Below are 8843 nucleotides of genomic sequence, written 5' to 3'. Positions count from 1 at the left end.
CTTACATGAGTTTCTTCTTTCTGTGTACAGACGCCTCTGTCTGCCAGATCTTTGAAAACATCAATCTGTCTTTTTGAGATGTTTTTTAGATACAAATAGGGGGTGCAACATACTATCAAATCAACTCACAGAGCTTTGGGGCTGTGAGCCATGGGATGGGATATCATGGGTATGATAAATAGCATCCTTCAGAGTCAGTTCCCCTCATTTCCAAGGGGTCCCTTAGGATCCCAAGGAGGCAAACTAGCTAATTTCATAATGATAGTTAGACAATCACATATGTGAACATGTGAGGTCCTCACAGTTTTTGTCTCACATGAGACAAAAATAAAACCATTGTATCCATAAATGGAAATACAAATGTATCATTAGGCATTGTTGTGTTCTATTTTATTCTATTCTGTTCTTTTCTGTTCAGTTCCATTCCATCCTTTCCCTTCCCATCTCGTCTCATCCCATGAAAACAAACAAATAAACAAATAAATATTTATTCTTTGCCATTTAAGAAAAGAAACCTAGGGGTTATCCACACCTCTTTCAATCACTTTTATTTGCTCAAAAATATTCAGGGATCTTTGGTTAAAGGTCTTATTTATTGCATGAATCTCCAATAGTTTCAAAGTAAATACTTATAATCCAGCAAATGTGGAAAGTCCCAAAGCTGTGTACTTATGCAAAATGCTTACTTTATAAAGAACTGAATTTGAAGACACATGTTATTGACACCTTGAGGTTCCAGACGGAGCTTGGGGTTATTCCTGATACTCTCGCCCACAGTTCGGTGGAGACTCTGGCTGCTGCCTGGTACTCGGCGGCATCGGAGTCTCTTGACCGGATTGCGCCACTACGGCCACTCCGGGTCAGCGGATCCCGGAGACCTCCTTGGTTCACCGAGGAGCTCCGGGAGAAGAAGCGCCGGAGGAGACACCTAGAGCACTTGTGGAGGTCCGATAAGTCCGAGTCGAACCGAGCACTATTAACAACTTGCACCAAGGATTACATCAGGGCACTTAGGGCAGCAAAAAGATCTCATATTGCCACCTTGGTTGCGTCCGCTGAGTCCCGTCCAGCCGCCCTGTTTAGGATAACCCGTTCCCTCCTAAATAGGAGGGATACGGGGGAACCCTTGCAGGGTAGAGCTGAGGACTATGCCCAATTCTTAGCGGACAAAGTTGCTCGGTTTCGGTCGGACTTGGACTCCACCGCTGCAGATCCAGCCGGGACACAAGAGGATCACTTGGCAAACCATCTCTTGGTTGAGTTTCAGGATGTTGCCTCTGGGGATGTGGACAAGGCCATTCGAGCTGTGAGTGCCTCCACCTGTATTCTGGACCCGTGTCCCTCCTGGCTGGTTGCCAACAGCAGTGAGGTGACACGTGGCTGGATCCAGGTGGTCGTAACCGCCTCCCTTTGGGAGGGGCACTTCCCCGCTGCACTTAAAATGGCGGTGGTAAGACCCCTCCTGAAGAAACCATCCTTGGATCCAGCCATTTTAAATAACTACCGTCCTGTCTCCAACCTTCCCTTTGTTGGGAAGGTTGTTGAGAAGGTGGTGGCCTTCCAGCTTCAACGGGCCTTGGATGAAGCTAGCTACCTTGACCCCTTCCAGTCCGGCTTCAGACCCGGTTACAGCACAGAAACCGCTTTGGTCGCATTGACCGATGATCTCTGGAGGGCCAGAGATGGAGGCCATGCGTCCATCCTGGTTCTCCTTGACCTCTCGGCGGCTTTCGATACCATCGACCATGGTATCCTTCTGCGACGACTGCGGGAGGTGGGGGTGGGAGGCACTGTTTTGCAGTGGTTCTCCTCCTACCTCTCGGACAGGTCACAGTCGGTGTTGGTGGGGGGGCAGAGATCGTCCCTGAGGCCCCTAAAATACGGGGTGCCGCAGGGTTCGGTCTTATCCCCCCTACTATTTAACATATACATGAAACCGCTGGGCGAGATCATTCGGAGGCACAGGATAAAATACCATCAATATGCGGACGATACGCAATTGTATCTGTCCGCCCCGTGCCAACTCAATGAAGCGGTGGACGTGATGAACCAGGGTCTTGAGGCCGTTAAGAACTGGATGAGCGCTAACAAACTGGTACTCAACCCGGACAAGACCGAGTGGCTGTTGTGTTTCCCTCCCAACAATTTGGCTAATGTTCCATCTATCAGGCTGGGGGGTCATATTTTATACCCCTCAGATAGTGTTCATAACTTAGGAGTCCTCCTGGATCCACAGCTGACTCTCAATCATCATTTGTCGGCTGTGACCAGGGGGGCATTTGCCCAGGTTCGCCTGGTCCGTCAGTTACGACCCTACCTGAATCGGGAGGCTCTCACAACAGTCACTCGAGCCCTTGTGATCTCTAGGCTGGAATACTGCAATGTGCTCTACATGGGGCTGCCCTTGAAGTGCATCCGGCGACTGCAGTTAGTTCAGAATGCGGCCGCGCGAGTGATAGTGGGCGCACCGCGGTTCGCCCACATAACACCCATCCTCCGCGAGCTGCACTGGCTACCTGTTGATCTCCGGGTGCGCTTCAGGGTGCTGTTGACCACCTTTAAAGCCCTTCATAGTAGTGGATCTGAGTACTTGAGAGACCGCCTTCTGCCGATTACCTCCCTCCGACCGATAAGATTGCACAGACTGGGCCTCCTCCGAATCCCATCCGCCAGTCAATGTCGACTGGCGACTACACGGAGGAGAGCCTTTTCTGTTGCAGCTCCGACCCTGTGGAATGATCTCCCCGTTGAGATACACACCCTCACCACCGTCCAGGCCTTCCGCGCAGCCCTCAAGACCTGGCTCTCCCAACAGGCCTCGGGATAAGTCTCTAATTTGCCCCACCCGAGTGTTGAATGTTGAATGCAAGTTGTGATTTTATTACTTTATTATGTTTGTATATTGTTTATTTCGATTTGCACCCCCTCCCTGGTGATTGTAAGCCGCCCTGAGTCCCCTCAGGGAAAAGGGCGGCCTATAAACTCTAATAAAATGAAAAATGAAATAGAAATATTTATTTTATTTATTTATTATTAAAATTTATATGCTGTCCAATCCCGAAGGACTCCGGGCGGCTTACAAAAGAAGAAAGAAGAGAAAGAAAAGGAAAATAAGAAAAGGATAGCTTAAAATTCACAGGACACACACATTCCTTCTAATCGGGGCTGGACCTTAACAATGAGATCAACAGCCCCAGGCCTGCTGGAACAGCCAGGTTTTAACAGATTTCCTGAAGGCCATGAGAGTAGGTAAGGATCTCTGGGGGTAGCTGATTCCAAAATAGATAGAAGGGAAAGGAATAACAACATTGCTAATGTATAAAATAAAAATTAAAAGTTGGAAAATATAAGAAGAAAAGAAGTACAGCTAAAAGTAAAATGGAAATGGAAATTCAATGTAAAATGAATTATGTAAAACCGGAGAAAGTATGAATTATGAATTATGTAAAACCGGAGAACACTCTATTCAAAAGAGAATTTTAATTATATAAGAAAAAAATAAAAAAACATTTCATTGCATACAGCTCTTAAAGATCTCACTGTGAAGTTTCCAAAAGATGACCTAATTGATTTACAAGCCCCAAGACAAAGTTCACAAGAACTCCATTCATTTATTAGGATCAACATTTTGGCATGTTCTTTTGTGGAGATGAAACTGATTTCCACTTAATGGCATATGAACTTTACCCTTGTATCCTCCCTCCCTTCTGTCTGTGTCATAAATCACATCCATCAATAAGGTGCTGTGGCAGGCTGTGAACTTGACATTTCACACGCCAGCTGTAGAAATATGAGACCTGACTCTAGCCAAAGGAATGCATGGCATTCTCCTCCCTTTTCTCTCTTTTCTATGTCAACTTGATAATAGTTATAGAAATGCATTACAAGTTGATATCTGGCTCCCCTCACTTCCCAAAAGCGACCTGGGTGAAACAAAAACAATTTGAGTACAGGTAAATTATTTAGGGATGCGTCCCTCCCCCAGGCTTGTTGGGATTTTCTGCATGGAATATTGCTATAAGGCGATCAGCCTGGATATTTCTATTTTTTACCCAAGATTCCTCTAATAAGGGATAACCCTTCCACTTGATTAAGTATTGGAGTTATCTCCTCTGCCACCTTGAATCAAGGACTCATTGAACTTCATAATGGGTTTGACCCCTTATGACCCCATCTCCCAGGTACTCCCAGGGTAGTGGTCTCAGAGTGGATCCAATCACGGGTTTAAAGAGGCTACTATGAAATGCCAGGTGTATCTTCCCCAGCAATCGAGGCAATTTCAATTGCACTATGACTGGATTTATGATATTTACTAAGGGGAATGGTCCCATAAACTTTGGCCCCAGTTTCTTTCTAGGCAGTTTTAATCTCAAATATTTTGTGGAGAGATAAACCTTCTCTCCCACCCAGAATGGCCAAGGTGGCGCAGTGGTTAAATGCAGCACTGCAGGCTACTGCTAGATCAGCAGTTCAGCGGTTCAAATCCCACCGGGATTTGACTCAGGTGGGATTTGAATCCCACCGGTTGACTCAGCCTTCCATCCTTCCGAGGTGGGTAAAATGAGGACCCAGATTGTTGGGGGCAATATGCTGACTCTCTGTAAACCGCTTAGAGAGGCCTGAAAGGCCTATGAAGCGGTATATAAGTCTACTGCTATTGCTATATTGAAGCCCAGTGTTTATCTGCCTGTTTCTTATAAGTTTGTGCGGCTTAACCAGTGCTTTTTTTGACATTTTCGCAGGTTGCTTTCAGCATCAACATCCAATCAGACAAGCTGACTGAGGAGGGGGGATCCCTTGGATACTCAGGCATTGGGATGAAGTCCATTCTGCTCACTACTTTGAACGGCGTGAGTCCTGTGCTACTGTGAACAACATTATTGTATGCAACCTCAGCAAAAGATAAAAGGTCTGCCCAATTGGACTGCTGATAGTTCATGTAGCACCTCAGGTACTGTTCTACCATGGCGTTCAGTCTCTCTACTGCACGATTGGTGCCAGATGAAAAGCTAAACTAAGACCTTGAGATGACCTAATGGACCACAGGAACTCCCTCCAGAACTTAGCCGTGAACTGGACCCTTCTGTCTGAAATAATTATTTGAGGTACTCCATGCATTCTGTAGATATGCTCCTCTGATGTCTAGTTTGGTGAAGACTTTTCCCTTGGCCAGATGAGATAGTATGTCTTGGGGGAGGGGTATAGGCTATGTACGCACCCCCCATTTATCCCTCGAAAGTCCACACACAATCTCATAGTTCCATCTTTTTTTTCTTTGAAGAGGACTGGCGACTAGTGGCTTGGCTGCCTCGATGAACCCCTTTGTTGGTTTTTGTTTATGTATTTGCACATTTCCTGGGGTATCATGCGTGCAGTTTGGACTTGAGTAGTTTTGCCCAGGGTATTATTTCAATAGCGCAGTCTGCCTCATGGTGGGGAGTTAGATCATCACACTCGGCCTCGCTGAATACTTCTGCAAGATCGTGATACTCCCTCAGGATCTGTTCAGCCTCTGGGGTTTTGTCGGATGTGGTTGTTCTGTTGGTTTTTTGGGGGGGTTCCTCTTTTGGTGGTGTTTCTGCTTGCTGGTGTGGGAGGGATTGGGGGGCCCTTGATATCCTAAGTCTGCAGGTACCCCCTTGCAATCAGATGGTTGGTCCACACTTGTGTAGCCAGGAAAGTCCCAGTATAACTGCGTCTGTCATTTTGGGGGCTGTTAAGAATCGAATTACTTCCCAGTGATCCGCTAGCTCTAGCCTCACTGGTTCAGTCAGGTGGTTGGCACAGGCTCCTCCCATTAGTGACCCATTGACCTGTTCAAACCAGATTGGTTGGGCCTGTCTCTGATCCCCAGTTTCAGGACTTTGGTCAGGATGATCAAGCACCTAATGCAGCCTAAGTCTATTAGGGCTTGAAAATTCCCCTGGTTTCCTGGTTTTTGGGTTATGAGGCATATTGGAAAAATGAAAGGGTGAATTGGTTCACCCACCATTGGGTCATTTTCTCCCTTGTCCTCACTGTCATAGGATTCAGGTGACTGGTTGTCATTGCCCTGGGTTCCACCACTTTCATCTGAGGTGGAAGGGGCGTCTGAAGCCTGGAGGGCTTTCCGAGACATGTTGGTGGTCCATTTGGGGCCTTGTTCTCGACATAAACTTGCCGATGGGTCTGCCCTTGGTTTCACGGCTGGGGTGGATACGCAGATGTCATGTGGCCCATCCCCCCACATCTGTAGCATTTCAGCAGACTTCGAAGGAGGGCTAGTCTCAGGGCCCACTGTCATGCTGTGGTTTCCCATTGGATGGGTGGTTTCAGGTAAGGTTGACCTCCCTCTTTTGTGCCCAGTTGCTTTCTCATGTCATTGGCACACAGCCTGCTGTTGACTTTTTTTGCTACTCGGAACCACTCAGAGAGTTGATTTGGGATGTTGTGGTATGCAGTTACCTGGGCAATTTGTTTGTCCAAGCTTGTTCTGAAAAATGCACCAGCTGCCACTCTGATAAAGGGGGTAGTCTTCCAATGACCCTCCTAAATTCACAGATATGCTCTTTGATGGGGTGGCCCCTCTGCTTACATTGCTGAGTTCCTCTTCTGCATATGAGTCCTCCTCTGCCTCCTCAAACCTGGCCTCTAGCAGTTGCAGGAAGTCATCTATGTCTTGCAGTTGCGGGGCTCTTCTCTTTTGGAGGGCTGCTAGTCATTCCCTTGCTTCTCCCTCTAGACACCCTGTATTCACCATGGGTCTGAGAGATGCAAAGAGATGCCCTTAGAGTTCTAGGTGGATATCAGCTGAATCAAGGAAAAGAGCTAGCTGGTCTGAGTCCCTGTCAAAGTTTCCCCTGAATTGGGGTGGGTCATTAAGCCCTACTCCTCCAACCTCCTGTTGGCTTCTGTATTCTTGCACCTCATTTGGCTGGTCATCTTCCTCACCTCTAGTTGAGAGGGAGGGAGGGGTTTGCCTGCCCTAGGTAGCCAGCCTGCTGTGTGGGAGAGGCACTGGTTGTAGTTTTGGGCTCCTTCTCTTTCCATTGGGTGGAGGAGTGGGGCTGCACTCCAGTCTGTGTCTCCTCCCTTCAACAGGATCAGATGTCCCTCCCCTTTCTTTTGAGTGGCATGAGGCCCCTCATCGTGAAGGGTGGTCCGGTCACAATCCTCCCTCTTTTGCTCTATATTGCACTCCCCAGGGATTCCATCTGGGGCTTTGGGAACCTGGCTTGTGGCCAGTCCCACCTCCAGTCCACCCTTGTCACCTCACTTGAGACCGTTCCCTGTATCTGGGATGTAGGGTAAGGGAAGTCAACTTCAGTTGCCTTAGGGGCTAATTTCCACCAGTACTCATCCTTCCTTGCTTCTGCTGCTTCTTGGAATTGCATCACAGCTTATAGCAATAGCAATAGCAGTTACACTTATATACTGCTTTATAGGGCTTTCAACCCTCTCTAAGCAGTTTACAGAGTCAGCATATCACCCCCACAGTCTGGGTCCTCTTTTCACCCACCTTGGAAGGATGGAAGGCTGAGTCAACCTTGAGCCAGTGAGATTAGAACCGCTGAACTGCAGATAACAGTCAGCTGAAGTGGCCTGCAGTACTGCACCCTAACCACTGCGCCACCTTGACTCCACATTGTCAGGTAGTGCATTCCAGGCATTGACAATTATGTTACTGAAGTCGTATTTTCTGCAATCAATTACGGAGTGATTTGGTTTCCCTCCATCATTCCTTGTGCTGCTCTCTGGGGCTTTGGAAAACAAATGGACCCCCCCCCTCTTTGTGGCAGCCTCTCAAATACTGGAATACTGCTATCAAGTTCCCCCTAGTCCTTCTTTTCTCTACACGAGCCAAGCCCAAATAGATAGCAGTCATCTGAAGTGGCCTGCAGTACTGCACCCTAACCACTGTGCCACTTCAGCTTGGCTGTCTGGACCTTTGATGTCTGGAGCTAGCTGCATACCTCCAGCTGCAATCAATCTCTCTCTTCAGCCATGGTTGCCTGATTTTCCCTCCAAGCACCCCAAATATTGGGGAGTGCTTGGAGAACCCGGGATTCAGGAAACCTGGAAATCTTGATAGATTTTAAAAGTCAGTTTCAGCTCTCTGTGAAGTTTCCAAAAGGTGACCTAATTAATTTATGAGCCTGAAGACAAAGTTCAAAAGGAATCCATTCATTTATTAGGATCAACATTTTGGCATGTTCTTCCGCAGAGCCGAAACTGATGTCCACTTAATGGCGTCTGAATTTTACCCCTGTAACCCCTCCCATCTGTCTGTGTCATAAATCACATCCACCAACAAGGTGCTGCAGCAGGCTATGAACTCGCACATTTCACACGCCAGCTGTAGAAATATGAGACCTGACTCTGGCCAAATGTACGCATGGCATTCTCCTCCCTTTTCTCTCTTTTCTATGTCAACTTGATAATAGTCATGGAAATGCTTTACAAGTTGACTTTCATGTGGTTGAATTCTACTCTTTCAGATTGACATATGGTGCAGTAGGATGCAATTTTACAAGCATTGATTTGGGAAACAGACAAATGATAGTTTAGTAAGCATATATCAGAGTTGGGATTGGTTTATTAGCCACAGAAAAGAGAAAAAAGCTCAGTTTTGGTAAGGGCTCAAACCATATTATTCATTTAAAAATTAAATAAGGGGAATTGGATTTGGATTTGGATTTTATTCAATTTGTAGGCCGCCCTATTCTCCGAAGGGACTCAGGGCGGCTGAACAAAGCCAAGGGAGGGGAAATTACAAAAGTAAGACAAAGACAACAGACAATACAAACAATTTAAAAGCAAATTCGAGAAGGGGGGAACTCAACCCCAGGCTTGCTGGGACAGCC

This window comes from Thamnophis sirtalis, unplaced genomic scaffold, assembly GCF_051295495.1.
Source record: "Thamnophis sirtalis isolate CommonGarterSnake01/CBP01778 unplaced genomic scaffold, rThaSir2_p1.2 scaffold_4, whole genome shotgun sequence".
In the NCBI taxonomy this organism is placed as follows: Eukaryota; Metazoa; Chordata; class Lepidosauria; order Squamata; family Natricidae; genus Thamnophis; species Thamnophis sirtalis.
This window is presented reverse-complemented; position numbering follows the sequence as displayed.